Here is a 15,309-nt window from a genome sequence, read left to right as displayed (position 1 = left end):
AGAGAGAGCGATCAAATCAGGGTGATCTTAAGGAAACTATTTAAATTCTTTGCACTTTAGTTTGCCGATTGGTACCATAAGGTAGTTGGGCTTGGAGACTTCGAACTGGTTTCCAATACTAATACTTTCTAAAGTATTCTCATGAATTGAGACAACAGACCATGGAGAAACAGATTAGGGGTGGCTGTGGAATTAAGAGTTCAACTTTGAAGCTGGGCATAGCGGTCCACTTCTATAACCTCAGCTACTCTGAAGGCTGAGGCAGGAGATTTGCAAGTTCAAGACCAGCCTGGGCAAACTTAGCTAGATTCTGTCTCAAAATAAAAAAAAAAAATTAAAGGATTGGGGATGTATCTTAGTAGTAGAGTGCTTGCCTAGTCTGTGCACTAGATTGATTCAGTTCCCAGTTGGGAAAAAAAGAGTTTAGTTCTTTGAAATATGTTACATTAGAGCTTTAGGTGGAAATGTCAAGAAGACTGAATATGTAAGTCTGGAGTAAAGAGAACAAGTTTGGGCTGAAGATGCAGGTTTGAAAATCACTAGCGTGCAGGTTAAGATTAAGGTTTTTTGTTTGGTTTGGTTTGGTTTGGTTTTTTCCCGGTACTGGAAATCGAACTCACAACCTTGCGCTTGCCAGGCAGGCTCTGTGCCCCTGAGGTAAATCCCCAGCCCCTAAGATTAAGGGATTGGATTTGGAGAGAACAGAGGAGGAATGTGGCTTTCCACCACTTCCTAGACCTGTTAGAACTTCAGCCTGCTCTCTCTCCTTGACCAGTTTTCCCCATAATTACCCACCATCAATCAATCAATTCATCAATCAATTAATCAACAAACTGAAAACCTATAATGAATGCTTCCCAATCTGATATCTGCATTTCTCTGTGTTCTACTTTAGGACAACAGGATTTAATGAGGACTGAACCGAGTGCTACTTCAAATTTAGCACCTTCTCCAAAGAGCCATTCTGCTAGGACGCACCCATCCCCTAAGCAAGCAGGGGAGCCAGTATTGTGACCCACACAATCACAGTTCCACCTTCCCCAGTCCATGGAAGTCTCCTTGGGGAGAGTGAGCACAGCCTGCTCATCTTTGAACCCACCCCAGCGCCTAGCACAGTGCCAAGTCAGCCAGTCTGTTAACCAGCTGATGGCCGTTCTGAAGTCGGGGTCTGAATGGTTTGGAAGAGTGGGTAAGTAATGTATGAGCCAAAACTTTGCCTTACCCTTAGTTCCCAAAGGGAAATTTACTGGGTCATGACATAAAACCTGGAAAAAACAGAAATGGGATTGGCCATATGGGACAACTACCCAAGGGCCCCTAGGGTCTCCTCTCCCTCCAATTTCTACTTTTTACTGGACGTGTGTTTGGTATACTATTACTCATCTACACCCTTCCTAAAATTTAAAGCTTCAGCAAATCATCTTCATTTGCTTTCTATTATCAGACTCCATACTTCCCACCCTCTACTCATTGTGTAAACTTCTAGAAGAAAGGAATTGTACCTGTCATGTTCCTCAAGCGAGGACTCTGTCTCAATTTGGTCATCCCCAAGCCCAATCTATGTCTGAGATTTGAGGTGCCATGGTTCATTTTCTTTTCCTTTCTTTTTTGTAGCAGGAATCGAGCTCAAGACCTTGTGCTTGCCAGGCAGGTATTATGCTGCTGAGCTATAGCCCTGGTCCTTCATTTTCATTTTGAGTCATGACTCTGTGTCTGAGTTGGGAGGAGACACAGCACTAGAAAAAAAAAAAAACTGGGGCCAGGGGTTTAGCTCAGCGGTTCAGTACCCACCTGGCAAGTGCAAGGTCCTAAGTTCGATTCCCAGTACCCCCACTAACAAAAATGAAAACAAAAATAAAACAGGTAACAAGACCTTCTGCCAACATTAAGAGCAGAAAGGAAGCCAGGCATGTGGCCCTCAGCATTCAGATGGCTGAGGTAAGAAGATCGCCAGAGTTTTAGGCCAGCCTGGGCCACACAGTGAGTTTGAGGCCAGCCTGAAACACAAAGTGAGATGTGTCTTAAAAACAAAGAGAGAGAGAGATAGATAGATAGATAGAGAGAGAGAGAGAGAGAGAGAGAGAGAGAGAGAGAGAGAGAGAGCAAAAAGGATATAAGAAGTAGTCCCATGGTACCTACTAAATATAAGGTCTTCTTGGTCCTGAACTGTCCTTAAATATATGTGGGCATTATGCCCTCCAGGCTCCTAGCTTCTGAATTATCGGGATCTGGATATACTTTTAAGATACATTCTCTGAATACTACACTTCAACCTGAGTATAGCGACATTATTTTCCAAACCGAAATTCAAACTACATAGCCCAATAAACATGAGTAAAATAGGACACAACATTTGCGTTAGACTCATTGCCTTTGCTATCTGAGCCTTGACCCCATGAATGGCATTTACATGGGCAAGGGTTGGCATTTGCTCACACATATCCTTCCCAGTCTCACTTGCCTCTGATATCCAGCAATGAGTCCAATTTCCTTTAACCACTTGGAAAAGTGGCAAATTATAGAGAACAAATGTCCCTTCCAACAGCAGGAGAGACACCTGCCTAATGAATCAGCAGTTATGCAGATGGTGGGATAGAGAAGCCAAGCAGGAAGTATCTGGAGTCGGCTTGTCCTGATGGGCAATCAGTGCCTGAGCATTTTCCTCCTCTAATCCTGCTGGGCTGGACCACGTGGCTTTCCACACAAATGTAGGTCATTTACAATGCTGTCATTGAGCTGTTATTTCTTATTGCCAAGACACTGGAAAACCTAGAGCAAATAGGAGAAATTATTTCCAAGCTGGTGCTTCTCACTTAAAGCAAAGTATCCAGATTTTAAAAGCTCTATTCTTTCGTTCTGCACTCAGAGCTATGATTATTCTTTGGTGTTGCCCAAATAGCCACTAAGTTTTTATGAATGTGCACTGAAGATGAAGCAGGGAGAGGAGGCAGGTTGGGGTCTTGTTTTTAAAGGCAGGAGTTACACAATTTACTCTTAAATGTATTTTAAAACACTATATTCACTTACAGAAAGAATCAAAATGTCATCATCTATGCCAAGGCTGGGAGAAACATTTGGCCCTTGGTTAGCCGAGAGAGAAAAATATCTACAGTATTCTGCTAATTTAATTTACCATTTTGCAGAAGTACCTCTGTTTAATTCATGAAATTTAATCACGATCATGCTGAGATTTATTGCTTCTCATTAATGTTTCCTTGAATATGAGTGCAAAGACCTAGGGTTGAGAGGAAAGAAAGATTCTTTCCAATGTACTGTAAGACTTAATTTGGACTTCATTAAATTTCATTAGTTCACTAACACAAAATTTATGACACTTACAACAGAGAGTGGGATGGTATTCAATCTTAGTTTAATCTATGAGAAAGTGATTTTTCTCTACAGGTGAATGACATTAAAAAGTCTATATGGGAAGAGCCTACATACATGATAGAATAAATATTCATCAGGTACTGTCTTTTACATATAAGTACTGTGCTAATTTTAAATTTTAAATATTTTTATTAAGAAAGTGTTAGAGACTCCCACTTGACGGAAGTTTTCTACTTTGCTTACTATTGTTTATTTATTTGTTCCCTAGCCATTTCCAAAAAAAAATTTAAGCCAACCTACAACAAAAGGCACATTTATACAGGCAAAATTGACTTTTTTTTCCTGATGACATCACACACAGAATGTTGAAGCATATTTTTACTACATTCAGAGGATATTTTGGGTAGTCTTCTAAAAATATGTGATAACTGTGAAATTCATTTTCAAGAGCTCTGGGAAGTGCTACAAAAATAGTATAGCAATGTTACTAGAAATTCCAGATTATCAGTGACATCAACAGTGTAAACATTTATTTCTGATTAACCCTAAGGGAAGCCTTTAGCTAGGCAGGGTACTCTCCAGGTGCCAGGAATCCAAGGATTCATCTTTTTTGTTTCATTATCCTGGTACTGACTTTCATCTTTGAGACACCCCAGGTCCCAGATTGCCACCAGTAGTGAGAATACTGCCCAGCCCATAGGTAAGAGTAAGACAGCAAAGACAAAAGGTCCTCCAAAGAATAAGTGACCACATACAAGCAACCTTCCTAGAAATCCCAGTAAAACATACCCTTACAATTCATTGGCCAAAATTTATTCACATAGCCACACCTTTCCACAACGGAGCTTTTGTTAATAAGGGAGAAGAAGAGAATAGATATCGATAGAATCAGCTGGTTCTTGCCTCAGATACACAGCCACTCGCTTGCACAGCTGAAATTGTAATAGAATCAGAAAGGGAGAAATAGAAAATTAGGAGTAAAGAAAATAAAACAACTGATGCAGTTGCTATGATTGAATAACAGATTTGATGTTGTGCTTCTTGACAGCCAGGGCAAAAAAGAAACAATTATTTTTACTAAATAAGCAAACATATCGATTTCTCAGAGCCAGGTGTGATGGGGCACACCTCTAATCCCAGCACTCTGGGATTAGTGATTTAGCAAGACCTTGTCTCAAAAAATAGTAACAGGCTGGGGATGTAGTTGGATACTGTTATGGTTGACACATTGTGTCAACTTTGGGGAGTCTAGAGGTTAGGCTAAGTGACTCAGCAGTTCTGCAGTTGGAGTGAAAAGCAGTTGGAGTGAAAAGGACATGCCCTTGCCTTTCTGGGATATTGTTCATTGTGTCAGTTTGAGAAGTTTAGAAGGTTAATTATGTGAATCAGCAGGAAGCCAGGGTGCTTGCAATATAAGAGAGGGAAAGAGGCTCGCTCTTCTCTGCTGCTCCTCCCTTTTGCTCTTGTTGCTTTGCTGTTCTGCCGCCATGAACAGTTTCCCTCTGCCATGTGCCACTGCAATAACCCAGACTTCAAAACAGAGCAGGGAAGGACTGGTTTTCAGCAGAGGCAGGACTCAGGGGTGTTCTCACCAGACATTGGATTGGGTTCTTTACCTAAGATTACAGAAGCCAATAGTCAAAGCAGCTAGAATGAGAGTCCAGGTCAGCCTGACTGCAAATATATTCCCAATCTTCTTTCCATTCCATGAAGATATTCATGCAAGTGCAAAATAAATGAGGTAATGTACTCTAAATAGTCTGACCTTGTCCAAATTAGACCTTAGAGTGCTTTCAGGGGTAGATGTAACATTTATTTGTGTCTTCCTTTCTGAAAAATCACCCATCTTATCTGGCTGCTGAAGATTTAAGATGAAATAGCAAAATATTAAAGATTTTCTTTCAGCAGATGTTGTATAGTATTGTTTTGCTACCTCCCCAATTGGGGGAAAACAGATAGCAAAATGGTCATACTATGTGTATTTTCTTTAAAAAGTATCTTAACTGCAAATTTTCTCCCAAAGCTTAATCTTTTAATACTTAATAGTTTAAACTAACTTTCCTCATTAATTAGTAAGATCAGTGGGGCATGGTCTTTAGGATAAAGGTAGTGGCCTCTGATCTCAGTACCCCAAGGCAGGTCAAACCTAGATTCTTGCATAGAATAGATGAGCAATAGAATTTTGTTGAAGCAAACATCCAGCATCCTTATCTGACCCTGAAAACCACTAAGAATTTGTGCTAATCTTATTGTAAGTTCAAAGCAGTAAACCCTGAAGACAATATAATTTTGTGAATAATTATCATGTGAGTGAAAGATTGCTTTACCTACTATTCTAAATTTATTTTAGGCCATAGAAAATAATAGGTTCCAAATGATAATATAATTAACACCATGACCTCCATGAAAAGACTAAATGTTCTAAAGGAGTAAACCACATTTGCAGCATGCTGTGAGCCAAGATGTGTGGAAAAGAATTTTGTTTCAATAATAACTTTGTTTTCCCGGTATTTTCCTTCATTGTCCTTCTCATTCAAGCAGCAAGACTCTCCCAGGAAGGCTGTGAGAACGCCCCCACAGCATTGTCCCGGCTTTGCTCCTAAAAACCAGAAGTCCTAGCTGGGAGGCAATGTCCTAGACAAATACTGAGAGAAGGGAGCTTTCCTTGAAGATGGAGCAAGTATTTGCCAGACACTGGGAAGGAGAAAGTGATGTGGCTACGGATGCCAGTAAGTTCTCACACAGGGGCCCAGCAGTCTGCTTCCTGGTAGATCCAGCACCAGAGAAGAGATGGAAGGTTTGTGAGACTAGGAAGCTCACTACTGTGACCGCACAGTATTAGCGAGGACACCATAGTAGCAACCTGCATGGACTGATCACTATAATACCTACTACCAAGCCTCACACATTGTCTTTCCAACAAAGTGGGAGGAACAGTTGAAGTTCTGACTTGTACTAAAAATGTATGTATGTTTGTTTATTTGTTAAGGAACTTTTGAACACAGAGCTGAATTTCCCTAAGTTAAATATGAAGCAATTGCTCCTGCTTCCCAGAGTTGAGAAGAGGGTGGGCAAACAATCATGTCATGGCTTATGGGCACTATGTGAAGGACAGTTCAGCAAATCTTACAATTATTAGAGTTATGGACCATTGGACCTTGTAACTCTACTGCTATATCAAGTTATGATGGAGTTACATCTTGATAAACCCATCATAAATTGAAAAAAGTGTGAGTCGAAAATGCATTTAAAACACCTAACCTATCAAACGTGGTAGCTTAGCAACACAGCACACTGTAGTGTCGGTTGTTTCCTTTATGATTGTGTGGCTGACTGGGGGATCACTGTCAATATCCAGCATCTAAAGGGGATCAGGCTATATATTGCCTGGGAACCTGGAAACGGTTTAAAACTCAAAAATTCAAAGTACAGTTTGTACTGAATACGTACAAACTTTCCCACCACTGTAATTTTGAAAAATCTTAAGTCAGACCATCATAAGTGGAGACTATTTATGATCAATTTGTAATAAATACTAAATCTAAGGTTCAGTAACAAGAACTTTCAGTGGAGCCTTGTTCACAATAGGAAAATATAACAGAAAATGAGAAAACTCTCCAATCCCAGGGCTGAATCAGTGTTAGGAAGGTAAAAGCTCTTTTGATCCTTAACTGAACTAGATTCCCTTTTCTACATAAAACCTGGTGACAGAAGGGTGGCCCTGCCCATGGGCTGGTGTGCACTGCTGGTGAGAGCTCGTGTGCTCAGTTCCGCCTCTCCCATCAGCCAAGGGGTGTTCAGTAAGCGTCTATTGGAATTGTCCTCAGTGTAGTCTATGATAGCTGTGCTTGTTCACTAAATAGTCTGAAAACTGATGTAATATGAGTGCAGAGAAAGAGTAGTTCTATGAAAACTGTGTTAAATGCCTAGGAAAGACCTCATGAATGAAAAGTGCTAAAGAATTGCCGTAGAATGAGATGTCAGTAAGACAACTACAAAGGAATGGGAAAACTTTATAATGATTTTGCACCAGGATTTCTTGGTAAGGTCTTTAAATTCTTATTCTGTATTAAAGACCTAGAAAGTAGAGATGTAGATGACGCTCTTAAGGGTGTGTTTAGGTTAGACAGAGGGCTGGGGCTCCAGTAGTAAAGATTGGCACAGTAGTAAAGATTGCACAGTCCTGTGCTCTGTGCAAAGACTCTAGTGAATGCATACATATGAATGTTTTCTCTTGAACTAAAATGCATAAGGTTATGTATGTAAAAATTTGTAGGACTTCACAGTCTGATTATTTGTCTATTAATGGAGCAACTGCTGAGACATTGAGTCAGAGGGAGACAACCACACATCCATAGAAATGAAGTTCTGCACCAATCAAAAGCCAATTGTAGAATATTTTTAACATAAAAAGGGCTTCACAGTCCACCGCTAAATAAAAGGATCACGTTAAAATATGCACAGCATAATTCCACTCACATAAAAAATACTAGTGTCAAAATACAAACTGCATTTTTAAAACCATTGAATTGGTGGGAATATTGAATGACACTTATTTCCTTCTTTATGTTTTGCATATTTTCTTCCATGTCTACAATAAATATTTTGTGGGAAAAGTTACAAGGAAAGTGTGATTTTGCTTAGAAAAATATATACCTGCATCCCAAGATCGAAGAAAGTAGAAGTAGCCATGTCCAAATTTCCTTTTTGTCAGTGCTATTGTTTAACTAGTGTTGGAGAATGAGTTCCCAAAATCACCTGGCAATGGTATTTGGAGGTGGAATTTTTGATGGATAATTGGGATTAGATGAGGCCATGAGGGGAGGGGCTCCAGGAAGACATTGGTGGCTTCAGAGAAGAAGTAGAACCTGAATTAGAATGCTTGCTCTATCTCATGTGATCCTTTCACTATGTTGGAAAGCAGCACAAGGTCCTCACCAGATACTGGTACCATGGTCTTAACTTCTCAGCCTGTGGAACCATGAGCCAAATAAACCTCTATTCTATATAAATTATCCAGTCTCGGGTATTTTGTGATGGCAACAGAAAACAGATTAACACAATCCAGTCATACTGGATGAAGGATCTACCATACTCCACCATGACTTCATCTTAACTAATTCCATCTATAACAACCTCATTTGTTATAAGGTCATATTAAGGTCACATTGTGGTCAAATAAGGTCACATTTTGAGGTATTGGAGGTTAGGATTTTAAGATATGAATTTTGGGGATCATAGTAGAATTCATCATAGCCAAGGCATCCCCTCTTGCCAAACTCCAGTCTGCTGGACTCAGCTCACTTTGCCTATGACACAGCCATTTACACTTCTGTCTGAAGGGCCAGTCTCCCTACTTGGCTTTGTTCAGAAAGATGTCCTAATGCCTTCCACTCATCCTGCTGCACAGGGCAGAACAGAGTAAAGGGACACCCAGAAGCTGTCCCCGTGAATACCCCATTCTGTTCTTCACAGGACTTGGTCTCAGCACACTCCAGGAAAGGTGACCTTTTTAGCAATGCAAATTACCATTTCAAATGGGAATGTCCCACTTATAGGATGCTCACTTCAAACTTAATTGAGGAAGGAAGTTCCTGGGGTTCTTCTGGTTCTACTGACTTAGGTCCTGCATCCCTATTCTGAGAACGACCCCCAGCGGCCCCGGGCCCTCAGAGTTCTGTGGTCACCTGCTAATGCACGTCCTCACCATCTTTCTGATCCCACAGATGGTCACAGTCTGCTTGCCTGTCCAGACCTGAGAGTTCAACAGGATGTCAGATGTCAGTTCTGTTCCCATTCATTCTCCTGCCTCTACAGGGCGGTAGCCTCTGGGATTGACAGGAAGGCAATCACAATGACACACACAGTGAGCCCTGAAGCCACCCAGCACCTGCTTGATTCTCCTTCTAAGGACACAGTGTCCTGCAGGCTGCCATTGGAAGCCCTGCTACTCTCCTGCAGGCAAAGCTCTTTGTCTCTGTGTTAAGTCAGCAGGAAGTAAAGGGAAAGTAAGGTCTGTCTTTTCTGGCCACATCTCCAGCGGAAAGGCGTGACTTGGGGTAGTCCCAAATGTACAGCTGCCCAGTGTCAGCATCTCTGAGTCTTCCAAACAGGCTCTGTGATCAGAGGTCATCCAGTTAAGGCCACGAGTCACTGCTGCCACTTGGGATGTTGTCCTGAGAATTCCTTTTGGGCACTGGTGGCTCAAGGGTCTCTGCACAGCCTTACTCCACAGGGCAGTGTCTTGAGGAAAAGAGATGATGTACGGCCCAGGAGTCTGCACCAAAGGCCCGGTGCATGCTCCTTCCCTGGGGTGCCCTTGAGATCACCCCACTCCCTGAGCAGCTGCACAGTGGCTGCAATTTGACCCAGCTTCCTCTTAACGGTCCAGAGCATTGAACTTCCAATGAATTGCAAAGCTCTAAACCTCTGGAATTCTTTTCTCCTTTTGGCTTGCTCAGGCTAACTGGAAAGAACATGAAGGCCATTTTTTTTGAAAGCAAATAAGACACATAAGTAGATACAGAGAAAGGAAGGGAGAAGGAGGGGAGGGTGAGGGGCTGAGAGAGAGAGAGAGAGAGAGAGAGAGAGAGAGAGAGAGAGAGAGAGAGAGAGAGATGCATAGGTATAGGCATAGATACTTGAATCAGCCTTAACCTAGAAGTGATTCATTACCTTCTAGGCTAACATCTCCTTGGGTCATACGTGTCTTGCATGAAGGATGGGAACTCATTAGCAGAAATGAACTCTACCTCTCAGACTTGTTCTCACCTCCAACTCCTGACAGCACCTCCGAGATGCGTCCTCAGTCCACCCCCAATCTGTCATGGCTGTGGAAAGGAACATTGCTTTGCCGCTATTCAGTGGCAATGATTCAAAACTTGAGCTGCGCTGTGGAACTGGTAGAAAGCAACCCATCCAGGTTTCTAAAGGTGAAGGATTATCTGGTGGAGAGGTGGCCACCTTAGGAATGTTCATAATCTAATAGCAAATAAAAATTCCTGTACATAGAATCTTGTTGATACAATAGGGTGAGGGGACCACATGGAGACCAGCTAATTATAGCATTTGGCCCAAGACCTGCACTTTGAAGTCTCTTTTCCTGTAAACAGTGACCCAGGGAAATCACCTTTCTGAACAACAAGAAAATTGAGGTTTGGAGGCTTGTCTAGATACTGGTCTCCCTGAACTATCTTGGAGACCAAAGAATGCACAGCTCCTTAAATTTCCTTTTGCCTTTCTTCTGACTTCTTTTTTGGGCTTCTCTTTTCCTCTATACTCAAATCCAATTTGACTTCTTTCCAAGCAACCAAGGTGCCCCAGAAGTTCATGAAAGGGGATTATTTTGCCTTCATCCTTGCACCCCCAGCCCAGCTCTGCCCATAGCTAGCACCCCACATTTATAAGCCCCCTTTTCTCTGCCCCATAAATCGGGGATACAAGTAGGTCTGGTTATCAATAGGCTATCTCTGTTTGAACAGCACCCAGGAATCATCAGGTAATGGCCAGGAGGTCAGCTGATAAATAACCATGTTCATACGCTTATATTTCAAAGGGAAAGAGCTTCTTTGAGAGCTTGAAGATCTTAGGCAAAGAAGCATAGTCATTCATGTGCTCTTGATTCCAGCGTGAGTCTCTTATACCAAAGTAGGTTCTTTTCTCCTCTCTCCTCTCTCTCTCTGTCTCTGTCTCTGTCTCTCTCTGTCTCTCTCTCTGTCTCTCTCTGTCTCTCTCTCTCTCTCTCTCTCTCTGTCTCTCTCTCTCTCCCTCCTCTCTCCCTCTACTAGAGACTGAACCCAGGGTCTTCTCACTAAGCTACATCACCAGCTCTTTTGCTATCTTTTACCTTGACACGGTATTTCACCAAATTGCTAAAATGCCTAGGTTGGGCTCCTTGTGATCCTCCTGTCTCATTCTCCCTGAGTTCTGCGATTACAGGTGTGTACTACCATGCACAGATAGAAGTTACTTTCTTTTAAGAGTCTGAAAGAGAAATCAAGGAAATAGAGGCAATAGGCCAAGGCCAGGAGGAAAGGGGTAGACTCTTACCAATCACACCAGACTACAAATCAGTCAAGTGTTACAGTTACAGCCAAATTGCTATCACATCATGGGATTTACTAATTTGTTTAGCAAATTTTTGGTGAGAATGTACTATTATACTAAGCACTGAGGATCCAGTAATGTGTTAGTCTGGATCTTTTGAGAAATGAACATCACATCAGAATTAGCAGCACAAGGTATTTATTAGAGAGACACCAACAAGAAGGATCCAGAGAGGGTCTGGAAGAGCAGCAGACTACAATGCAGATCTGATCCCAGGGGAAGGTGAGAGGGCAGTATCACAGCTAATTCATGTGTCAACTGGTCCAGGCCACAATGCCCACATAGTTGGCAAACGTTTGAAATATTTCTATAAAGATATTTATTAGATGATATTATTTAAATCAGTATATGGAGTAGATTCCTCTCCATAATGTGGGGGAGCCACATCCAACCAGTTGAAGTCCTTAACAGAAGACAGACCCAAGCAAGGGGGAATTTTCCAGAAATCAGCCTTCAGACTCAGACTGCAAATCTTCTCTGATCTCTGGCCTGCTGGCTACTCTGCAGATTTTTAATTTGTACCTCCATAATCCCATGAGCCAGTTCCTTAAAATAAATCTCTTAGTACTTTCTCCCTGTATATGCATATATACCTCTTGTTGGTTCTGTTTCTCTAGAGAACTCTGACTAATACAGGAAGGAAGGGAGGTTGGGTGGAAGCATCTGAAGCACAGCTCATCAACCAGCTTCCAGTTGTTGTAACAAAATGCTCCAGAAAATTAACTTATTAAGAGAAAGATTTTCTTAACTCACAGTTCTGGAGGTTCCAGTCCATGACCTGTTGGCCCTATTGCTCTGGCCCTGTGGCAAGGCAGCACATAGTGGCAGGAGTACATAGTGGAGCAAAACTACTTCATCAGCTAGGAAGTAAGGAGTCAGAGCAGAGACCCAGGTCCCATAGTCCTTTCTATTGCCTCCAGTGATCTGAGCACTTCCTATCAGACTCCACCTCTTAAAGGTTGTACTTCACCTCCCAACAATGCCACCTCAGGACCAAATCTTAAAGGTGGGTTTTTCAGGGACCTTCAAATTGCAGACTACATTATTGAGTTCTGAGAGTCTGGCAATGTCATTGGGGCATCATCCTCAAGCCCCAATCACCCACCAGGCCTCTCCCAGGAACAATCCTGTCTTCATATGCATGTTTTAGTCAGTCACCTGATAAGCACAACCCCAAGAAGCATAGCCTTGGTATGAACACAGTGATGGGTTTCTGAGCAGAGTGTCTGGGTTTTATCCAATTATGTTCCTCCTAGTCCAGCATGTGAGATATACATTGTCATGGCTGCAACAAGTAACTGACACACAGATATGAATTGCTACTTTAAAGGCCTTACATTTGAATGGAAGACCAATAATCCTAATAAGGAAAACACTGTATGCATGTTAGGAATAAGTTCTAAGGAGAAAATTAAGAGAGAGAAGGATTGGGGTGAATGATTTGAGAAGGGCTTAATAAGAATAAGTAATAAACTTCTAATGTAAATATCTTGTACATGGTGGAGCTCATTTTAACTTAACATATGCAGCAAAACCTCATCCATTCATCCAAAGGACATTCTTTAGGCTTCCATCTGTGCCAGCCACTGGGCTATTTTTGACCGTTCACTCTTACCCTTTACTGTACTCTCTGCATCTGCCACACTCCTCACCTGCACAACTCTGTAGATTCAGCTGTTCTTTGCTCTTGGTCAGCCTGACTTTTTGGTCTGTACACACTCACATTTATTGTCTTTTATTGGAAATATTACATTTTCTAGTACCTGGTCTTATAGCAACAACTATGTATGTCTTAGATTTCCTAGAATAATCTCAACTTAAGATATTCCCTCCACTTTCAAATTATCAGACCGAACATTCTAGTTTGTTTGGATACAAAATATCATCACTGTGGTTTTAGTTCTTTCTGGTAGTGTATAGTCTGATGGGAGAATTGAGCCCTCAGGAAATTTATTTCTATTTACTTGTTCATCTAGTTGTACCCTGTTTGGTGTTTGCAGAGGTATCTTAGATGACTTCCAGGATAAATGTAAAATATAAGTCAGAAAGGAAATGATGAATCATGTCAGGTACTGGGGGAAGGGTAGTTGTTTAACACAGGGAATTGTTTACAATGGTATTAAGAGACTGAAGAACAAAAGGAGGACATAGAGGTAACACACATATCAGTAACTAAAGGAAGCAGTCAACTATTTGTCACCTGTACTCTCTACTGCCATGGAGTCTTTACTGGACTGTTGGTTTCAACCAAAAAATCTGTGAATAATTTTAGGTCCTGAGTTACACACAGATTGTAATTCTTCTGGAGTTCCTCATGGTATTATAGAATTTCAGTGGCAAAAGTCTCAATGCAAAAGGCTAAATACAAATGAAATCTGAGTTTTCATAAGCTCACTTCCAAAACAATTTGAGAACCATGATGATACAGGCATCTCTGAGGAGTTTCAGCTTACCAAATGGCTCCCTTTGAGCAACAATCAAAAGATCAGCTCTACACAGGTGCCAGGTGCAACTGCCAACCTGATTCCTGGGCCCAAATATTTTTAATGTTACTCAGGCACTGTTGATTCAAACAGCCACTCCTGGCGATATTGTTGCATGATTTCCTGGCATATCATAGAGAAAGCCTTTTAGTATATAAAAACTGTTTTCACAAATATGCCGAGACAGGTCATTTGAAAAGCAATTGTTTTATATGTGTTCTGCAGAGATGTGATGAGGTTTTTCGAGGCGGTGATAGAAGAGACAGAAGCCCCATGCTTCTAAAATTGATTTGTGTAAGCAAAATTATAACAGTTTTCAGCATCTACAGCTTCTTCCTTTCAAAGGCCCCAGGAGGGAGATGAGATCTTCCACAGTAGTTGCTCTCACTTCCTGGTTGGCCTAGACAAAAGGGAAAACAATTTTCTTCTGGAAAAAAATCACCATCAGATTTGGCAGAAACAATTGCGAACATTTCACCTCTAGGGAAATATTTTGATGTCAGAGATTGGCAACCATATATAGCTAAATCCCTGAGAGGTTTGTTCTAATGACATTAAGTCTGGGAAAAAGGGAGACTAAAAGCTGGTAACTGGTCAACTTAGAAGCAGAATAATACCAAAGCAGTAATTACCAAATTGCATCCAGTGACTCAGAGCACCCACGGTGGTCATAGTGAAGATTCATTCCATCTTCTGACTTATGGGCCATCTCCCATGCTAACAGACACCATTGGAACCCCCAGTCTTGGCCTCACATGGATGTGCTGACATTTAAAATTAGAAATGAGGCAAGGAAGTGAAGGGAATCTCCTCCTACACAGGATGTGCCGGTGCCCTTGCTTGAACTTCAGTTCTTTATCTGTTAACCCACTCAGCTTTCTAAAGAGTATTAAAGAATAGTGAAAAGGAGAATCACTTATCAGGTGGGAGGGAACTGATGCTTTTTAAAATGATGACACTCCTTCAATGCCTATTTTATGCTATATTCTGTGCTGGTCCTGCTGGGATACCATGGTGTCTTAGTCACTTTCTTGTTACTGAGACACAATACCCAACACCCACAAATTCAATGAAGAGAAGTTTATTTTGACTCACAGCTTGTAGAGGTTACAGTCCATACTCTGCTGGCTCCAAGGCATGAGAGCCTAGCACAGGGATATAGTGGAGAAAGAGCTCCTGACCTCATAGCAACCAGGAAGTAAAGAGTCAAGGAATGACCTAAGAAGGGAGATAAACCTCTCCGGGTCACGTCCACCATGACACACCTCTTCCAACCAGACCCACCTCCTAACAGCAAGGCAGCTATAATGTCCCCATAATCCAATCACCTTCCAAGCACATGAGGCTTTGGGGACCAGTTTAGATTGAAACCAGAATACATGGTAAGTAC

At 41.6% G+C, this 15,309-nt stretch overlaps 1 long non-coding RNA gene across 1 annotated transcript in view; it reads left to right on the top strand.

The window, feature by feature from the left end:
• Positions 1 to 6,534, top strand: part of LOC106149146 — a 7,173-nt gene extending 639 nt beyond the window's left edge. Inside the window, exons 2-3 of the long non-coding RNA XR_001235124.1 lie at positions 896 to 1,189; positions 5,869 to 6,534. This is a non-coding gene — a long non-coding RNA (uncharacterized LOC106149146). The remainder of the gene's footprint in view (positions 1 to 895; positions 1,190 to 5,868) is intronic.
• Positions 6,535 to 15,309: the final 8,775 nt, after the last annotated feature.

The sequence above is a fragment of the Chinchilla lanigera genome, unplaced genomic scaffold (genome assembly GCF_000276665.1).
Source record: "Chinchilla lanigera isolate Chin_1 unplaced genomic scaffold, ChiLan1.0 scaffold00037, whole genome shotgun sequence".
In the NCBI taxonomy this organism is placed as follows: domain Eukaryota; kingdom Metazoa; phylum Chordata; class Mammalia; order Rodentia; family Chinchillidae; genus Chinchilla; species Chinchilla lanigera.
This window is presented reverse-complemented; position numbering and strand designations above follow the sequence as displayed.